This window comes from Thermobia domestica, chromosome 5 (assembly GCF_964235325.1).
Source record: "Thermobia domestica chromosome 5, izTheDome1.hap1.1, whole genome shotgun sequence".
Classification (NCBI taxonomy): Eukaryota; Metazoa; Arthropoda; class Insecta; order Zygentoma; family Lepismatidae; genus Thermobia; species Thermobia domestica.
In genome coordinates, this window is record NC_137458.1 from 131,937,699 (window position 1) to 131,959,784 (window position 22,086).

The window sequence follows — 22,086 nt, forward strand, 5'->3', positions numbered from 1 at the left end:
TCAAAGTCTGTTTTATCAATTTAAAGCAGAATTTTCAAAAAAGCCCAAAATTTCCCAAGCAAAAAAGCAAAGCAGAAAAAACCGAGTTTTTTCCAAAAAAGCCGGTTTTTTCCGAGCCCTTGCATCTCTAATAATAATAATAATAATAATAAAATTGTAGTAGTTGTCTTTTCACAAAAATTCCACGAAGTTGGAATTTTCTTCTTTGCTCTCTTTCTTTCTTTTTTCTTTCTTTTCTTTTTTTGTTTGGCTTCAATTGCTATCTTCCGTTCTAAGATCTTGGCTATGATTATATTTCTCCATTCATCTGACGATATGGCGCTTGCTAATTTATCTGCTCCGCTTCCTCTTTGAAGTCTTCGCAATTGGTCCTGGCCAAAATAAATTATTTTCAAAATTTGGTGAGACTTGTCTACTGTTATTTGAACTCTTTTCGGGAGCTTTATCTATGACTGTGTTCTCAATATTAACGTTGGCGCTTTTAACTTGAATGTACCATCTTTCAAAACATCGTACCATCTTCCATTACATTATGGACCAATATTTCAGTACGATCTGCTTGACAAGGAAATAGAGAAGGAATCTGCGAGGAAATCAACTCGCAGATGAGCAGAGTTGAAATTCGGCGCTGCTTTTCTTTGATGTTACTAACAGTTGATAAATTCCCCATTCTTTCAAGAGAATTATTATGAATCAAAGCTTCCTCCTCGATATCACTTAACACTGTTTGAACATCTACACATTTCTCTGCCATTTTTTCTCTTACATATGAAATCAGTGACTGAGCTGATTGAAAGTGTTGTGAATTAATGTCAGCCGATACACTGCAATCTTTTTCAAAACGTCTTTTCACTAAGCTATATTTAATGCATTTAGAGTAGTCTACAGCAGTTGCATTGAAAGGGCACAAGCCACATTTCCTGAAATCATTTCTAATTGAATCAGAGAGAAAAGAACGGTTTACTACCGTTGACAAGAGTGAAGAGAAGTGAGATTTTGTTACACACTTATTTATGTTTTTGGGTTGGCTTTGCCAGTCATGAACTATCTTCTTCCATTCTATCTTGAGGGGTTTGAAGACACTAACATCTGCTGGCTGAAGAATGTGTATTGTATTAGGTGATAAGGCATATAGAATTATTCAGTTTTCGCTGCAAAACACATTAAGTTCCATAGTTAGATGTATGCGATGCCCTTCAGCAAATAAAATTATTGGTCTTTTAACGTTATTTCTTCCAGCCATTTGTTTATACCATTTACAATATACTCATAAAAAGTATCAATCCTCATCCAGGCCTGTTTCTGATCTTCCCCAAAACCAGACCTTTGGCATACTTTCTATGATGTCACGCGGTGGTGTAACACGGGAAAATAACCATTGGAAATACAGTTTCGCCGTTTGCAGAGAAAACTAGAAGAACAGTGATTGTTTCTTTGCCAATTGCACGTTGGACTTCATAAACATTTTTCAAACCTTTCGATGCGATAACTTTACCAGTTTCGAGGCAAAGGCTAAAACTAGCTTCATCACGATTAAAGATTCGGGTGGGATCTTGAAGAATATCGGATGCGTTAATGCTTTGGAGATACTCCTCGAGTTCTTTCAACCACTTTCGAATAAATTCTTCGGTGAATGTTGCTCTTGCCTTCGGGAACTCTACAAACTAATTCTGAGTTTCCTCGTAAGACCAATTTATACCATTTCTCTCCTAGATAGCTCTCTTTGAAAGGTTTCTTTCTATGGTCACTTTTTACAATATTGTATACTGCATTCAATATATCCATTTTATTTTGCCCAAATCCAACTTTGGCTCTTTCAGTAATTCACTGAACTAGCTTTTCTTCTTGCAGTGTTAACACTGGATCTGGTCCCATTTTTCTTTTCTTTTCATGTACTCGACCATGAATCCTATCTTGCAGTGTGTTGCGAGAAACATTGAATGTTCTGCTAGCTTCACGTGTAGTCATTCCATTTTCTACAACCCTAAGTGCATTGTAGAGAGACTCTTCTAAGTACTGGTGAATTGACCACCGTTTTCATTTCTGAACTTCCATTTTTCTTCCTTTTTAATTCATTTATATTTACTTACATGAAATTAGGGATGCGCTCGAGTCGAGACATGTCTCGAATCTCGACTCGACTCGACTCGAATTCGAGTCGAGATTCGAGTCGAGACACACTTTGTAAAATTCGAGACGAGTCGAGACAAACGTATTTCTCGACTCGAATTTTCGAGTCGAGACACGAGTCGAGTCGAGACGGCTCTTAAAAATCTCGACTCGACTCGAATGTCTCGAAAATCTTTCTATAATTTTTAATATTATTTTGAAGAAAGTATTCATTCAGAAACAGCCTTGAAACCAATTCCAGCTTTTATTCCTTCAGAAAGGTACAGAACGCATAAAATTAATAGTTAATCTTTAAAGATCAAGATTTAATTTTCAGCTCAATTCAGTTAATTAGAACTAATAGTTAATGTCGTTGTATTTGGTTGTACTGCAAATATAATGATAATAATAATAATAATTGATTATCTAGTTTGTATAAAATTATTATCCGTAGTCTAAATCTAGTTTGTATAAAACTATTGTGATAAAGTGAACTTCATAAATTCTCTGAATGAGCAGTTGGTAGTCTATAGTAATTTAGCATAGTTATAATTATTGTGTTTTCGTTCCCATGAACGCAATAGGGTTACGTAACTTCTGGATTATTCGCTTGCCCAACTATTCTGAGGCTTTAATATGTTGCAGCATATCACGAGCTACGGATAATATATAATGTAACATTTGTTGTAAATCACATATTATGATACGAGACTATTTTACATAGTATATCTTATCTAATATAAATAAAATAAAGAGTTTGTTTGTGTGTTTGTCTGTCTGTCTGTGTGCGACCTGGGGACCAGACGAGTGGACCGAGAGTTCCCAAAATTTGGTCACGGGAACCTTAGTCCAGGCTCCAGATCAAGACGAAGCGTTTTTTTTTTTTAAATTTCGAACCAGGGGGTCTCGGGGGGGACGTTTACTGGGACCGACCTGGGGACCAGACAAGTTGACCGAGAGTTACCAAATTTTGGTCACGGATACCTTGGTCCAAGTCCCAGTCTAAGACGAAGCGTTTTTGTCAAAATTGGAACCAGGGGGTCTCAGCGGGGCGTTTAGCGAGACATGTAGTAAAAGTAATCCAAATTGATCGACATTAGTGTCAAATCCATAGTTTTCACGGTCGCTGAGATCAATGGTGACACTTCCATCAGCGATGACTTGCAAATTCAGCTACTACTGTATGCGAGCCGGGTGTTAGCGGGTGAGGAATACCGAGACATGTATAAATAGCCCATATTGATTGATACTAGTGTCAAATCCATAGTTTTCGCGGTCACTGAAATGAATGGTGATACTTCCACAGGTGTTGACTTCCAAATACAGCCCCCATGCGAAGAATGGGTATATTAAGCTAGTATTACAATAAATGGACTGCTTGGATGCCAAGAACTAGTACAGATAAGTACCATTCACTTCTATGAATAGGTATTTTTTAAAAGGATTTTTGTAAACACTAAGTTATAAAACAATGAACTACATACAGTAGTTATGGTTTTGGTTCCCAACATAAAAGAAATACGGATTGTTCATGAGATATTGAACTTCAACTTTCACTCCTAGAAAATTTCAATTTTGGAGTTAGGCCACTTGGCATCAAAGCAGTTCACTGTAAGATAAATACATTCCGCACATTAGTAACATAGTTGTTCAGGGGCCTTCGATTTCCATCCTCTCAAATGAAAGCTGAACGATTGCTTGATACATGCTGACTATATAGGAGAAATAGTGTATTAAGTTTTCGAGCTTTGGTGCGTATCCGTATTTACACTCTGATATAACTAAGTTCACACTCAAATCGAGCTAATTGTTTAATGCATTTCGAAATCTTTTGTTTTTATGCAGCTCATTAAGGAAAATCTATTTCATAATCGTAACATTTATGTACTAAGAAACTATGAACGTAAAGTGGACTCGACCTAGCCCCGTGGCCACTGTGACTCAGTAGCACAGCTCTCACCCTTGGTGTGTGAGGACTCTGATTCTGTGTGTGTGTGTGAACTCCGCGGCTAGTGTACGCGTCTTTGCCGTGGAAGACTCGGGTTCAATTCCCGGCGCGAGCTCATGTAGTTCGGATTCCACGTTAATCATTAGGTCTACATTTCATATATCCTCGCTGCTGAAAGAGACGGTAAAGTCAAAATCAACTCAACAATATATATGTGTGTGTGCTTATGTGAATTTCCTCGTGGCTGTATGGTTAACACATACGCCTTGATCGCGGGAGACTCTGGTTCGATTTACGGTGGAAGCTCATGAAGTTGTTACCGGTATCCCACTTTAAACTGTAGACCCATGCCTCATATAACCATAGATATAATATATATGCCTTTGATACACTTATTTTCCGACTTGGAAGCCATCGAAAATTTCCGGACACAGAGTCCCGTAGACCGAAAATGAGAAACATGGGTACAGAGTAAAACAGCCATAGAAATTTAAGCTTTTTAGGCTAACTTAATCCTTACATATAATGCAACTAGCTTGGCCAAGTTATAATGGAGGAAATGCTATCATTGCAACACTCTGAGAATAGAAAATGTTCGTCAGGTATTACTATCCCCCCTCTCCTGCAGAATGAAAACCTTGACTAAAACTCAATATATATATATAAAACTATTTTGTGTAATGTAACAAACAGTGGCGGATAGTATTCATGTTTCCTTGCAGAGGTCCTTACGAGGGTTCGCTTCCATCTTCCTCTCCCCAAGGACTAAAATAAATTAAAAAATTGCTATTACTTGTTAATCTTGTACAAAGGACGCAATTAAAGTCCCAGTGTAACACCCCTTCACATTTAGATTTTCCCCTGGAAGAAAACCAGTTATTATTGTTTCTTGATTTCTCAGTCTCACCTACATAAACATACGAATAGAATTACAGGATAGGACATGTTTAGAGTGCTTGCACGTGACATCTAACTATATTTCTCATCAAATGTGTCACAGATGAAAATTTCCGTTTGTACTGCCTCTATTTTCTGGTACATATGTTTCATTTATGTTATGTTGCTAAAATTCGTTGAGAAACAAGTACAGACTGCGCCTGTGTGCCTGACAAAACGTAAATGTACTGGATAATTATTTCTTCACTTTCTTCCAGAAAAAAAGTAACCCATCTCATGTCGGCTAACAAAAGGAGATAGCGGACCAAAGATAGCCGTTGTTTACCTGAGGTCGTTACACAGCAGGGGTTTCATTCAGTCAGAGGAAAAAGAAAAAATAATTTAAGGTTTCTACATTTGTTTTGAACTGCAATATACTTCTTCCTTTTATTTTAAGAACCATTTCCTTCTCATTTGTCTGCATCAGAAAAAAATGCAAAAAAATCACTAGAATGTGCCTATTTACCCAAAGTACGTACTAGATCACTAGTTCAATAGTAAAATCACTAAATCTAGTACGAAATCATAAATGTGGCATCCCTGGGTTGGAGCGAAAGTAATGGTTGGAGTAAAACTATTCCGTATTTCTACTGCGTTCTGTTGTTGAATTCACAGAAATGTTCAAAAATAAATTCAAGAAGTAAAACACGATCCTACAAAAGACTGTTTACTTGCTCACTGGTTTTAGTATTGTGAACTGAAACTCAAGTGCGCAGTCATGTTGAATACTTCTGTCCCTTTCTACTTTACAACTTGAGGGGGGATGAGGGTCAGGATAGATCTAGTGATATACCGCTAAAGGAAGTGCTTCAGTACAGAGTCGGAAGCGGTATGTATTGTTTATACTACTTACAACGTTACCCCCACATAAAATATAAATTCACCCTTTCTCCCTTCCCTTTTTCGAATACAATGAACCGACTCTTTTGCTGAAGAAAGATGCTAAAAGAAAATTGAAACATCTGTGTCTAAACTTTCTTTGAAGCGCAGTCTTTTGTATTTGTGAGGTTTTGCGAGTGTTTTCGAGATAGCCAAATCTTTTACCCTGGACTCCTGCTGCGAACTGACCGTGAGTAAACACCCGATCTCGCTGTGCTCAATTTCTCTCGCACACGTGAAATGGGTTTGTTGTTTCCAAAACAAATAGGAAGTTAACTTGTGCTTTTGCATTTCTGCACGCACACAGGTACCATTGTTGTTTTAATGATCAGAAGAAATATCAAAACCATCCGATATATATGATACGAAACAGCTAACAGAGGGAGGCAAAGATAAAAGTAGGCCTATACCAAGTTTTCCGCGTGGTACCATTATGGAGAATAAATATTTGATAAAGTCACGTAGATGCGCTTAAACCTATTCTATCTGTCCTTATAACTTTTCTGGTCTCATCAATTTCTCAGGAGAATACGTACAACATATGTCCAAATTCCATATATACTCTTTCTAAACTAGTGAGTAAACTCATTAAGAACACCAACTGATATCAATAAACAGGAAAGAAAACAATACGTTATACTTCTATCATTTGGTACACATCTCTATGAAGCACAGCTTGTTTCTTTTCGAAATAGCTCCTTCGTGTCACAGCTGTGGTTAGTTTTGTTTTGTGTTAGGATGAAAGAGAGAAATGCAACATTTGCTTCGCTGTGAAGTTATATATATTATTAAGATGAGCGGTGATAAGCGAGGTTTAACAAAGAGTGCCTTTCGGATGCACAATTTAACGGGTAGTTGCAGTCCGTGTTGAGAATCGAACCAAAGCTATGTAAGACATGTTATGACAAATCCAAAAGGTGTGTTGTATCGGTGCAGTAGCAGTTTTTCACGTTTTTCAAAATGTTCCAAAACCCAAAGAATAATCTTTAATTTCTGATATTTTAGTCGTCACAAATTACAATTTTATAATGTAGTCAATGTTTATAATTACTGGGCAGTTGGGCGTTTAAACTAATAACATCATAATAAAGTCAAAATCATAATTTTGAGTTGAATTGATTCTGAGTTTAACGTCCCGTTCAGCAGCGAAGCTATGTGAGACGTGGACCTACTGATTAAAGTGGAATCCGAACCACATGAACTCCCACCGGGAATCTAGCCCAGGTTTCTCACGCCAAAGGCAAGTATGCTAACCGTTAGCCACGAAGGAGCTCCACCATAATTTTAGTGGGCGATAAGAGATATCTCGCCAGTGCTTATACAATAAATAAAATTTTATAAGTATTAAAGAATAGTGGTAAGAGATTTTATAATAGCTCTTTTATTTATGAGATATGAGTATTTTGAAAAAAAAAACAACTAAAGAATAGGTTGGCGGAACCACAAAAGACTCGTAAAATAAACTTTCTTATAAATACATACGCACCTTACTCACCTTTTATAATTGCCATGCTTACGTTCTCCATAAAAACAGAAATTCTCTTTTAGTGATACTTTACACAAGATCATGAAGTGGGTTCAAATTTAATTAAAGGCAAAATACAATACAATAATCCACAAATATTGCCTCAAGTGAGTTTAAACATTTCTAAACACTAGTGAAAAAACCGGGCTCTGCCGTTGCGATCGATTTACAGGTCTTGAGACGAAAGTAAGAAGGGATTTACGCACACAGTAAGTGAAAACAATTAATATGCCTGTAACTTTCCCCCAAATGGGTGTATCTTAAATCTAACCTCACCATTATTTTTCTAATTAAATTCTAGCCCGAAATTATGTATCATATTACCCTATTCCCATTTTGAAAACTTGACCTTAATTCAAAATGGCGGATTTCAAGATGGCTGCCATCAAGGTCATATCTACCATACGACTTCCCCCCAGGACTTATATGTATCCACATGGTTTTTCTTCACTTTTCTTCATTAACGCTCCGTTTACAAAGGGTAGTAAGGGACTTCTGTAGTAATCTCTAATACCCACATCACAACTCTTAAAAGTTATTAAAAAAATAGAAAACATGCACCATGGCAAAAATTTGTCATCACAAGTAATGATGCATACATGCCTTCTATCAGCAAAAAAAGTTTCATTAAAATTGGAGCCGGACATTTGAGTGATGTTCCTTGTGGGATGTGATTAAACGTGACGTCAGAACACATCGCCCCCCTTCCCGGAATTTACGGGAATTAGGTGACCTGAGTGAGCACATGTGGTGCCAGCTCTCTCCAGCGACCTATCAAGGATCATTGCTTGTATGCCAAGACGTGTCGCCGTTTTTATCCATGCCAAAAAGTCGACATACTGACAATTAGGTAGGTAGTCATGATGGTCTGGCTGATGTGTGCGTATATTTTAACTCGTACATTTTGTCTCGACTCGAATTTCGAGACGTCTCGACTCGAATTTCGAGACGTCTCGACTCGAATTCGAGTCGAGTCGAGACAGAGACTGTCGAGTCGAGACACGAGTCGAGACAGAAACATATTTTCGAGTCGAGACAACATTTTCTCGAGACGAGTCGAGACAGGCTTAAATCTCGACTCTTCTCGACTCGACTCGAATGCATCCCTACATGAAATGAGTACCGGTAAGTGGGAACCCGGTTTTAGCAAATTTGGATGATGATATTTAAAATTGCAGTAAAATTACCAACAGAGCTGACTTTTGGCTTTCGACGCACCAGTACTCGGCCTTTGCATTTCTACCGGGGCTGACTACTGGAAAAACAAAGATTTGTGAGTCATGGTGTATATTATTAACAGAAGGGAAGTGAATACTTGGTCTGGGCATGTGATGGACGAAATTGCACACACATGCGATAATTCCAGTACTCAGCCCCGGGGGCTGACCTTTAGAAAATCACTCATTTTTCAATTCCAGTACTCGGCTTCCCCTGTACAAACGAAATGCTCAAAATCTACAAAAATATTTTTTTTCTGTTTTCATTTCCTTAATATATACAAATTAAAAAATAGAAAGAATATTTATTATTTTTACATTAGATAACAAATACACACTTGTAACAAAAAATCTCGTCTGTTATTTTTTACGTAGCAGATTCACGCATTACAACATAGCGTCTTCTTTGTCCACCTATTGCTGCGACACTAGGTGACATTTCGGTGTGACATGTGATCGGCTGTGTAGAGGATGAATGTCTAAAACCTAAGCTTCATATTGATAAGGGTCAAAACGTAACGTTTTCTTATTTTTGTTTCGAAAATGCGTAAGTGCCTGACTACCGGTGAGGGGCTGACTAGTGGCACATTCACCCTATATCTCTCTCTCTCTCTCGCTATATATATATATATATATATATATATATATATATATATATATATATATATATATATATATATATATATATATATATATATATATATCTTATATATATATTATCTTTCTTATTTGTTTTGATTTCAACGTTTAATCGTTTAATTATTACAAAAGGAATTTATTACTGGATATTTCATGCTGTTTACAACTGATATTACTATTTTAAACAATAAAATAGGGAAATCAAATCAAATCAAATCAATAGGGTTTAATTCATTTCACAACATACTAATGAAGTTCTTACAGCAGATAATCACTCTTACGTCGAAGTTTTCGTCCAGCAGAAGAACATAGGTATGTAAGTTGTGTTCTATTTGTCGTTGATCTTTAGTTGTATAATGCGAGAAGGTATAACTTATGCCTTATCATGTTTAGAAAAGCGTAAAAAGAATTTTTAAGCAAGACAGCTGTTACTAGCTTGGCGACAAAGCAACAGGTTTTTATTGATTCATTCGCAGTTGTTCTAGTTAATACAAGCTGATAGGATCGACACAGTGTGTGTATCAGCCTACAGAGGCGCTAGTTGTTTATGAATGATAAAAAAAAAAAAGAAGTGAAATGTTTAAATAAAAAAAAGCGGTTAGCAGGAGTGACAAGTTTGCTTCCTTCTGTTTGTTGTTCTAAGTTAGTGTCCATCTCTTTACAAGTTGACGTTGGCATCTAGCGGCAAGCAATCCTTTTAACAGTATTACGTATTTGATTTTAAGTGCGCTATTATACAAAAAGTGCCCATTGTGTATGTTTTTCTTCTTGTGTGGTGTAATTTGAAGGTTATAGTCTATTTTTACTGTCCGCACTTATTTGTAAACTGATTTTTCTGTAAATGTAATGCGTGTTGTTAAGTGGAAAATGCTTCACACAAAGGAAACATAAATGGTAAGTCGTATAATTGCTTACATTTATTCATATAGGAGTAGACTTATGCTCTTGTTAATAGTGGTAAATAAAGCAGAGTACTAAATATTATGTTCTGATTAGTAACCATAGTAACAAGGACAGGGAAAAAAGAAGAAATTAAAGGAAAGGAAATGATCACATGAAGATCGTGCTTTCCGTAGTTAGCAACACAGATAGAGCTAAACAGTACAATTTGATTTTCTCTTAGATCTCCCTCGTGGCTAAGCGGTTAGCGTACGCGCTTTTGGTGTGGGGGAGCCCCGAGTTCGATTTTCGGCGGTAGCTAACGTGGTTCGGATCTCACGTTAAACTGTATCTCGACGTTTCCTATAGCCTCGCTGCTGAAAGGGACGCTAAACTGAAAATTAAATTGGTTTCCTGTTAACCTACCTAAATTGACTGTATAGCTATAGTAAGATTAAATTGTAGACCCTTACTTAGGAAGCTGCTTTTTTTAGTCCAATTATGTTACAAGGTACAGTACATGAATTTGATGTAGGTATCACTTGCACCTATTCCCATTTGAAACACTGACAGTTGAATCCTAGATGGCGGCCGGGGTGGGTAATGTATGTCAGAGAAGCAATACATGATCCACTTTGTATTTCATATGTCCACATTTATGTCCAGTTACATCTAAAGAAACTACGGTAAAAGCAATTTTGTGTCCGAGCGTTATAAGTAGTACAGTAGCGTAGCCAGGATGTGTGTTTGGGGGGGCCCCAAGTGCTGTTATAGGTACATATAGAAAAATTACAAACAAAAAATATATAAACATAAAAATATATAAAAAATTACAAACATCAAAGTACCAAAGTACATTGTCGGACCTCTTTGGGGGGGGGGGTCCGGCCCCTCCGGCCCCCCCCTTCCCTACGCCACTGTGTATGATTGAATTCCGGATATAGCCCTATACGTCCATAAATATGCAAATTACCGGTAAATCAGTTCACGGGGATTTTTTTCAGTTCCTGAGTTGGCGTTTTTGTAGGGCGTATGCTAAACTATAAGAATGTGGTTCCTGTGCTTGTACCAGAAACTACATAATTTTCTTTACAAATATCGATAATTTATACTAAGTATTAATACCATTCTAATATCAATATTTGTAAGACTTCTTGCAGTTTTGTGTAGGAAGTGAAATGAATAAATTTTGAAGGGAAAACATTGCATAGAAACGTTATGTTCATATGTTGAACATAGCTACTTGTTTTGTATGTTGTGCAAAGTATCCTCACCTATGGGGTTACTTTGCACCAAAGTTTATATTTCAACAATGAATGTTTACTAATGCACTTGCACGAATGTTTTCTTTATATACTATCTAGTTATTACATGTTTAAAATACAATGTTCTAAATCATTACGTTTGTAAGTTATATGCGATTTTCTTTAAAATTCCTTAAGTCTGGTGCATAGAAACCCCGTCTTACGGTATATTTATTTATTTATTTGTTAGTTTTTCGTTACCGCGAGTTAGATACCTAAACTAAAGGTAGGACATTAATTTCGTATCAAATGGATGGGAATACGAAACATGTGGGCAAGGTTCTAGAACACAGGTCCCCCTTCCCGTTAACTGTAATAAACCTGCCTTCACTTGCTGACACTCACTTGGCAACACTGTGAGAATTAAATACAGTATTAAACTTCGTTACAGAAAGGAACCAACTTAGCTACTAACCTATATGGGGGACCTGTGTTCCAGAACCTTCCCAAACATGCGTGACCATATATACACCATGCGCCATTTACCTTGAAACACCCTTTAACTTTAAACTATGGTAATAGAGAAAAACATAGAAATTTTGTATCATGCAAATATCGGCAGGGGTACATTGTTTGACATACTCTGCGATATCACTCGATTAGAAGTGTTGTTAACCCAACATAAAATTATATTTTCTTTTTAAATGGCACTACGTCAGGCTATTACACTTTCCAAATCTACATGTTAAACGAAATCTTACAATGTTACATTTGTTATTAATTTGTGTTCAGTGTTGCATATTAAGTAGACCCTACGCTACAGCAGGGGTGCCCACAAGGGGGGGCTATGACGCAAACTGCGTCATTGAAATATTTGGGGGGTTAAAAATCTATATAAATATGTTTGAGGGGGTGTAAAAATTAATCGGAAAGATTTTTTTCATGGAAGAACACCTACGGATAGACAATTGAGGGGGGGGGTGCGTCATGGACATGAGGGGGGTGGGCACCACTGCGCTACAGTACCACAAATACCCAATTTTTGATAACCTCTACAGTAGAAAAAAATGAGACAGGCGGGGTAATGCACATCTGAAATACTTAGGGCCAGTCTTATAATATCCTGATATTCTTTCTGATTACTATCAATCAGAATTAGATATCAGGAAGTTGTCAGCTGCTTTAACCCGTGGATCGTTCTACAATGTACTGTGCCTGTTATATATTCTGTCAGATAGTTAACCCGAAGCAAGGTTATAACGAACCATGTAATTGGTTGGTTTTCTGTTTGCTGATACTGAAAACAATTGAAACGTCAAGTGCGTTTTCAGTGTGCTTGTTTAAATTATGCTATTGAAAACATGGGAAAGAAATTAGTACAAAATAGTACGTAAAGACAAACACAAACTTAATAAACACTTTTTAGGCTACATTTATATATGCATTGGTACCATATACATAGAAATGTTGCTGTTCGTCCTTACAACCTAAGAAGCAATACTAAAATTGGCATATATTCGAACTAAAACTTACCTATCAGTTTGAGTTCTTATCACGTCAGCAATTTCCTCGTGCAGCTGACGACAACTGTCTTTTGTCAATCGAAATCGAATTAAAAAAAAACTCTTCTTCAGTCCATTTATCAAAATAATCTATTCGTTGTCTAATGATTTTTGGTCTTCTAGGCCTCGCTATATATTGAACAATCTCCTCATCGTCATCTGACAGTATCAACAATTCTTCGATTTCGTCCATGATTCACTACACGACAACTAACAAGTAGCTGATAACTATTAACAGGCAATTGAACTTCCTGTCAAGATAACAACCAGCTGATAGGGTTTATCAGCCACCTGATTATTATCAGGACATTGTAGAACACTTATCGGTAAGATGTCAGGAGGATATTTATATCAGACAGATATCAGAAGATGGTAGGGTTAGTCCTTATGTGTCAAATATTATAATCACGAAATGATGGATTCCAAATGGATAGAAACAAAGTTACAAATTATTCAAAGTTTAACTTTTTCCAAAAGCCTTTATTTGAAATCCAATCGCCAAGGTGTGTTTCAATCGATGTTAAGATTATAATGCCGTTTAAAGCAGTTTGATATATCAAACCGTTCTGGAGTAACAACAAACAATATTAAATTGGCAACACTGTTTCAAAATTATGTAATTGCAACAACTTGTAGTAATTCCCCCTGGCAAAAATTTTTGTTGATGTTACAGAAGCACATGAAGGCAACAACGGTTTTCAGGAATTCCCAGAAATATACCATTTTAAGCAATATGGCAGCTTTTACAATTTTTCTCAAACTGCTGCCAACGGTATTATGTTCTTTAGGCCTATGTCTATTCGAAACCGTCTACGTACTTGTAGTGGAGCAGATAAAAAGCAACTTTTAGGAGAATCGTGCAAATGGTAATATGAGCACCAAATTTGGTGTGCTAATTCTCTTAAGGTTATTGGTCACATCTGTCAGATTGGCCACCTAAAAATTAAAGATGGCGACCATTTTCAAGATGGCCGCCAAATTGACCTGAAAGAGTCAATTTGTGTCATAAAATGTGAACTAATGCTCGATTTCTGCCATCTTAATGCCGATTTCTATACTAATGAAAATATTCAGCCAATTTATATTGCTTTTATTCAATTCTTCAGTTCCATGTTGGTAAAGTAGCCAAATATACACAAATTTAGTAAAAAGTGTACTATACATCGCGACAAAACATAACCAATTTTTTCCTCGAAGGTCAAGATCTAAGGGTTTACTTGTCCCTACCATAAACCCTTCATTGTAACTAGATTTCGGCGTTGCCGCACCAACTCAGGTAGAACTGTATAAAGCTCTCAGTATGGCTAACCCCATTACGGTTATCATAGTAGCCCGAGTCCGTGCAGATTTCTAAACACATTACCCCACAGAAATGAGTGCCATAAGTCCAGGCCTTCTAAAGGCTGTTGCGCCAGGAATTTAGTTATCATTATTATTATTGCTAATAATAATATGTAATATTAGTAATAGGCTTAATAAAGATTCTGTCTGTTTATCTGCTCTGCTTGTAAGTATATTATTTCTAACTTTAAGATATAGTTATACAGGTCAATATATAATTGATCAGTTTCTTTCTAATCTGATTCTTCACGTGTATAAAAACTGGACAAACTACAAATCAGGATACTATACACAGGAAATTAATAATGATAGCTTTATTACTCAGATATTAACCTGCATACATTAATACATGTGAGGATTTAGGTACTTAATAGAATGGTTTTTAATCATTTTTTAAAGAAAAAAGTTTTAAATTGTCATTATAGACAGATGGTCTGTCGAATATTATTATTATTATTATAATAATAATAATAATAATAATAATAATAATAATAATAATAATAATAATAATAATAATAATAATGTTGTTTTCCCAGGACATTGAACAAAGTTATCGTGTCTTGCAAAATATTTTTGATGGAGACAAAGATCATGTTGTCATCGAGATAGATCAATCGTCCTCAGAAACTGAGGAAAACTAAAACGAGGACATATTTTGAACTCTTGAAGTGTTAAGTTCCAATTGTTTATTTTATCTATTTATGTGAGAATTTTCAAAATAATGTTCAATCAGGTCTGATATAGTGCTTTATGTGAGATTGATTCTAAGTTGCATGAAGTGCATAAACAGATAATAATAATAATAATAATATTTATAAAAGACTAACATTAGTGCATCACGCTAACTCCTAATAGTAAATCACGTTGATGCTCATTGCAATAATATAATGCAATAATTTAGATTTGAGCATTTATATTTATTTATCCGCAAGTTCGTTGGTCGGTCAAAAAAAAAAATATGTGAATGCAAACAATTAGAGCTCTTAAATATTGACTTTAACCTATAATTAGTGCTTAAACTTTTCGGGTAAGCTGTACCCGCTCGATACCCATTGCGTTTGGTTTACTCGATCCTTAGAACTGATAAACTCGTTTGAGCCGTGTTTCGCCTGTTTAGACCGTTTGACCCGATAGACTCGTTATGAGTTCCTACATGATAATTAGAACAATTTGTGTTATGATAATAAAGTGAAACAACACATCATTTACAATAATGACACACGGGATTATCAGGTCATCCCTATTCATACGGTTCAATCCGGCAAACCCGATTAATACGGGTAAAAATACAATATCGGTCCAACGTGCGGTCCAGGATCTATTCTATTTTCCGAGCATTACCGGTACCGAAAATGCACAGTAGCCCGAAACGGCTCGGACGTAAAAAGTATCATATTATTATTATTATTATTATTATTATTATATTAATAGGAGAGAAAATTACTTGTTGAATGACGTGTACGTATTTTATCCCTATTTTAAATGGTTATGCTGGTTTTGTGTATCTGCTTATTGGTTCGAGACTTCATTGTTTACCCTGGCGACAGGGAGAGCGGCTAAGCTTTTGTAATACCGGCAACATCCAACTGGTTGAAAAACCGCACGTGGCCGCTAACAACCATATGACAGTTTTACTGGTGATAAGAAAACTTGGTTTAGCTTTGAAAACCACTATATTTACATTCTTACAATAATAAGTAGAAGTCTTACAAATGTTACATTAAACATGTAATTTTACATGAAACAAATAATCTACAATTAGTCCATATGTAATTGGGCCAAATAACATTCACATAAGGAGCAGTAGCGTAAATCTGTCTTCAACATGGGGGATACTAGTAAGACCGTTCCCATAATTTTTTTAAGCGACGTTCAAAATATTTATGAAGTTGAAAAACGATGCTGTACAGGACCAGGGGAGCAGAGTTATCTTCAACATTGAGAGGGAGGCAGTTTTGTGGCTTATATTGGGAAGACATCAATTTCATCTCACTTTCCTTTGTGGCAATCGGACACAAATAATCACATTTTCTCCCAAAAATAGATTTCAAATCAGATTATTGAGGAAGACAGTCCCTCCAGTTTGAAGATTGGAGGGGACATGTTCCCCTTATCCCCCTGGAATTTGCGCCAGCGGTAAGGAATATATAAGAACAGTATGCTCTCTCTGAGTTTTTGTATATAAGGGAAATTAATGGTGGTCACATACATAACTACAGAGTATTGTACTGTACAAGGAAATCTTGCGCTGAAGCACTTGCATCTTCCATTGCAATTCTTTTTATTTTATTTTTTTATTTTTATTTTATTTTATTTTATTTTATTTTTTTTTTTGGAACACATTCTAAGTTGTGGTCCAACAACTGCCATTTAGTAGCGTTCCAACAGACTTCATCGCAGCAATTTCTTTGCCAGAGCACACAGCAGTTGATCAGCAGCTACGACTGGAATCTGGTCTGGATTTAGAGAACTCAATGTATCTCGAACCTTCTCCATGACATATTTTATGGTTGCTACAGAGTGCGCCTGATCTCGAATTAATGCCATCAATGAAGTAATGCTTACTTCAAATGACTGGCTTCTTTTCTGCGCTGCGTGGTGTGCAGTCCAAATGATGGGAGCTTCATTATCCTCATTTTTTATATTCGATATCTCTTCCAGCCATGCGTGTTTTTCTTTCATGTGTGACTTACTTGATTCAGAAGCTGGAAATGATGGGACTGTTGTTTTTGGACAATCAGGATTCTTTGCAATGTTGTGTGCTGGGCGAATATTTGTGAATGCTTCGGGAAGTTGGACTTTTTTAATGACTTTCACTGTGTTCTGTGTTGCTTTCTCTCGCTTTTCCCCAGAGTAGTCTTCGTTTGGATTGAAAGTTGACACACGGGTACCAAGAAAGGACATTTTGGCAGTTGGGTTATGGTCAGTATTATCTATTGCTGCAGTCGTAGAGAATTGTTTTCTTAAGACTGGTGGACATAATACTTCGTCGTCCACGTACTGAGCTACTACTGCTTCACCTAGTTGGGCAGATATTTCCAAGACTCTGTCGTATGAGATGCTCACACCATTTTCATGCATCATATCGATAAGGTGCCTCTTTTTCGTCTTGGCAAACACTGACATATCGACATAGACAGAAAAAGATCTCACGGTCATTAGAGTGTTTGTGCGTGTGTTCCCACTTTTGGATTAGCAATACAGTTGTACTGTAAGAGCAGAGACAAAGCAAAGTCAGATTTCGAGGCTCCGTATTCAAGCTGTGATTTAATGTCCGCACCATGCTCGATCATGATTACAAATTGAAGTAATGAGGGTGGAGTGCTCTGCTCAATGCATTCGACTTCAAACGATCCAGTGAAATGTGACTTATGTTGAAGCCTTTGCCAGATGGACTTCATCGCTGTACTTACTTGCCTGTTCTAGGATTTTGCCAACATCCTTTTCAAAAACCAGCAACATATCTCTCCCTTGATAATGGGCTTGCAGCTGAGGAATATGGGAAAGTAACTTGTCTTTCAGACGAGTTGCATGAACTTCAGGTGATTTAACTCCCAGTTGCTCCAGCCTCTGGCTGTGAAGAGATGTCGTGTCTGCAAGTTTAAAAATGGGAGGCTCTGCACTACCTGCTTTCGTTTCTGTAATATAAGTGACCAGTTCAGAAAAAGCTGTAGGGAATAATTCTTTATCCCGATAATTATCTTGCAGTTCGTCTTACTGTTGAGCCTTACGATGTGCTCGTTTTCGGTTGTAAAGCTGTGCCATTCAATGAGGCCGGTATTTCAATTCTCGCACCACAACGTCTCCTGCACTTAACTTTGCGAGCAGTTTCCCGTCATTAAGTGTCTTAGCACACTCATTGAGTCTCTGATTTAGTTTCATTGTTATGGCACACCTTAAATCATCTTCTGAGCTTTGTTTTTTTCGCACAGAAAACTTTCTGTTGCTTTGGGAATTCTAATCTATCGAGGAATCTTGCTAGCTGGGCTTATCTCTGTAGGAACAGAAAAGATTGATCTTGATCTCTTCATATAGCAGCCTGCAACTTTCATAATACTGAGCCTTATTTCTCCTCAGAGTTGCGTCTATTCCATCACCTTTATCGAGTCTTGCAGGACCAAACTTGATTGGCATGTAATTAATTGAATGAAACTGCGGAATATTTCTTGCCAAGTTCTTGTAACCATCATCGCATTTTTTATTAAGGTTTTCATGTGGAGATTTCAGATGCTCCTCAGCATCCTTTTGACAAAGACAATACTTATCCCAGTCAGTGTGCCACGATTTGCTGGTAGATCCTGTATCAATCTCCGTTTTGAATTTTATACTTTAACTTTTTGCTACCTTCACGGCTGATATGGGAACTAGTTAAAGCAACACTTGGGACACTTACTCATGCAATATAACTATCATTTACTAATCTGATACAGTGATTCTGAATTGCTCGCCAGTAATGTTACCAGTGTGATCTGTGGTCCCTGATAATCAATTAAGAAAAGGTGCATCAACACTTATTCAATCTTGAAAAAGAAAGAAAAATAAGAAAATAAGCGCTCTAATGTAAGAAACACATTCATTAGTAAATCAAAACAGAGAAAAAATTAACTTCTCATGCTTAAAAAGATATAAATCAGTACCAAGATCATTTGAATCGGCCAATAACTTTATATTTTTAAAGGAAAATCAACTTAAACAAACCAGTTTGGCAGCCATATTGAAAAATAACTGCCATCTTGGAATTTCAAGTGATCAATTTGGCAGATTCGATAAGGGATCTTTCGAGAATTGCCATGCCAATTTTGATGCTTGTATCACCATTTGAACGATTCTTTTGTTATCTGCCCCACTATTGGATATAATACTTATCTAAACATTTGTTCGAAATAAAGTCCTTTGAAAAAATTCAAATTGTCAATTCCTTGTAGTAACTTACTTTATTCTTGTTCGAAATACGTCATATGATGACCGTAGTATTCGATAGTAAGGAACTTCTGGATATGCATTGCTCTGTATGTCTCACTTTGCGTTATTACTGTTGTAAAAGCCTCCAAAATTTGGTCGTTTTTCGATGTATGTGATAATGTAGCCTTCCTAAAGATATGCCACATTGACTTGATCCCTAGTCTTCCGTTGCAAGCGCTGCTATCGGCTGAAGGAATTCCACTCGCTTTCTCTCGCTTAGCAACAGCTGAACCCTTATTGGCTCAACGCGTGGATGTAAGGGTATGATCTTTAGTTCGCATTTTTGCCACGGCTCAAGACATTTTGGCAGCACAATAGTTCGCAATACTACATCACAAGTATGCTATTGTTAGTTTTCATTTAATATGTAGATCAGAATTATGTAATAACCTGACGTAGTACCACTTGAAAAATGCAACTTTACGTTGGGTTTGCAACACTGTTAATCTGATTGTATTGCAATGTGTCAAACAATTCTCCCCTGCAGATATTTGCATAGTACGAATACAGCGTCTTGTATCTATTAGTTTCAAAGTTACAAGATCCATCGTGTATATAAATCGGCCTACGCGCTACAGAATTATACGTGAGCATACACAGCGTATTAACACTATCACCTGTTGAGGATTTAGGATTTAGAAATTAGATTTCTGGACTTTCGGCATCTATGGCCATTTAGCCCGTCACGTATGAGGGATAATGTCCCTCGGCGATCACACTATCCGGGGAAAGAGAAGAAAGAAAGCGGCCTGGGACCTATATGTTAGGTACCATTCCTGGTGTGAATGAGGAAACCCTCACTCAGGATGTCTGATGTGAAAAAGCTTTTATACTTTTTGGACTGAGTATCCCTCGTGTTTTGAGGAGTTTCTTATAGGCTATGTCATTATCGCTTTAGTTACTGCCACTCCCAGGTCTACTTCTACTACTGCTATTGCTCACATTCAGATGTATATTTCTGGTTATTTGTTGTTACCCGAAAAGTAGATATTTACCGATTACAAATATTAAACTTTGCTACACATTGCTACCTGCCTGTCAATGGTGTGAGGTTTCCTCTTATTTTGAAGGCTCTGTATAATAATATGGAAACTAAGTTTCAACTATAATAACAATAGTTGTCAATTTTATCAATAATTATGAAAGTTGATACGTTTTAAAGTCTTGACAGAGCCATGTCGGGATGCGGGGGACATTTTCTCCAAAATCAGGACTATCCCGATAAAATCGGAATGAGTGGCACGATGAACCTTTAAAGTCTAGCTAGCTAGAGCATTGAACTGGCGGGGAAGGGTGAGATACGAAGTGAAAAAATGTTAACATTCAAGGGAAATGCACAAATGATTGCAACTTTATGTAGTAAGCAAAAGATTTGTACAATGTAAGCCTTCGTGTGTTTCTTGGATAATATCCATGGTAAAATTGCTTCCATGGATCATTGTTTTCTGAATTTTCATAAAGTAGATTCTGCTTAGCTGAGGCAGCCATAGTTAGCTGTACATTTTAGAGAGGCTACTAGCCATTGTTCAGTTTCTAGCTTCACATAATTTAGCATTCAGAGGTCATAGCAAAGATTTCAACCCTAATTTTAGTGGCTTTTTTTTCTACTTATTTAGTCAAGCATATTTGATGTAACTTTACACCAAGTGGCAAATAAGGATATTAATGATCAGTAGTTCAGAAAAAAAATAATCAAAATGAATTTATTAAACTCATGGCAAGCAAAAGCAAAAATTATAACAAAATTTGTTTTTAAAGAACCTTACCATTCTATTATTTTTGATTCAGATATTTACTTGCGTTGAACAGCTCTCTGTAATATGGCGATTTCTAAACAAAGGCACTGCTGAAATAGAGACTAATATTATACGCTATTTGCTTGGTGATTTTATATCTTAGACTCTTTTACTTTTGATATTGTGTTATGTAACCAGTGAAGTGCCCCGCTGAGCTTGCTTGCTCTAGAGCAGTGTTACTCAACCTTTTTTTTCTCGCGTATCCCTAAACACAGTTCGCCATCCAATTGTATACCCCTGAAGCTGTTTAAAATAAATTAAATCTAAATGAACTTATTAAACTTAATACACATGTTCTGTTGATTAAAAAAAGGTGACAAGTAGAGACCCAACAAAAGGACAATCAGTGTGTCAATCAAAAGACTATTTACAGAGGGATAAAGTGCACATCCGAAAAAATTAACATGAGAAATTTCAAAACTTATTTGAGACATCCAGTTCTACTGAGAGGTATTTTCCCCTCATCCTCCCTGATAATTCGCACACTGAGGACAATGTTAAAAACTCAAAAACAAAAAGTAACTTTAGAACTTACAACATGTATTTTCTCCAGCTACGTACTATCATTCAATAAATATTGGAAATATGCTTATTTTAGGATTACGTAGGCCCAGAAACATCTTCGCGTACCCCCGGTTGAATAGCACTGCCCTAAACTGTGCAAAGGTTAAGGCTACCTATGGCTTATTTTGTCACGTATAAAGTTGTGAATGGAGACCGCTGACTTGGCTATATCGCTTCTTAATATCAGCGCCCTATGCGGCCGAATCCTTTACATAGGTCTTGCGCCTGGTCTGTTTCACTATTTAGTAAGTGGGTTTCGTTATTATTTATTTATTTACGTATAATTTATTTATTTATGTAAGTATATTTAAGTATACATTGTTATCTACTTCCTTGCACGTGCAGTAAAGAAATTATATATTTCTTTTTACTTGAACGCCTAATCTGTGTGGATTTCTTCCTTTGTGTAAAGAAAATATAAACTAAATTCTGTTAATCAATATCGAAATGTATTATCTGATTTTATAAGTCTTGTCATTTCAGTT

General features: G+C 36.5%; 1 protein-coding gene across 3 annotated transcripts in view; it reads left to right on the forward strand.

Annotated features, from left to right (window-relative positions):
* The first annotated feature begins 9,765 nt into the window (after positions 1–9,765).
* Positions 9,766–22,086, forward strand: part of LOC145686136 (synaptotagmin 1-like) — a 473,180-nt gene continuing 460,859 nt past the window's right edge. The window contains exon 1 of one of the 3 annotated variants that reach the window (XR_014131519.1): positions 9,766–10,147. The gene's annotated coding sequence lies outside the window, so the exon portion shown is untranslated. The remainder of the gene's footprint in view (positions 10,148–22,086) is intronic. The other 2 variants (XM_081759121.1, XM_081759123.1) reach the window with 2 other exon arrangements.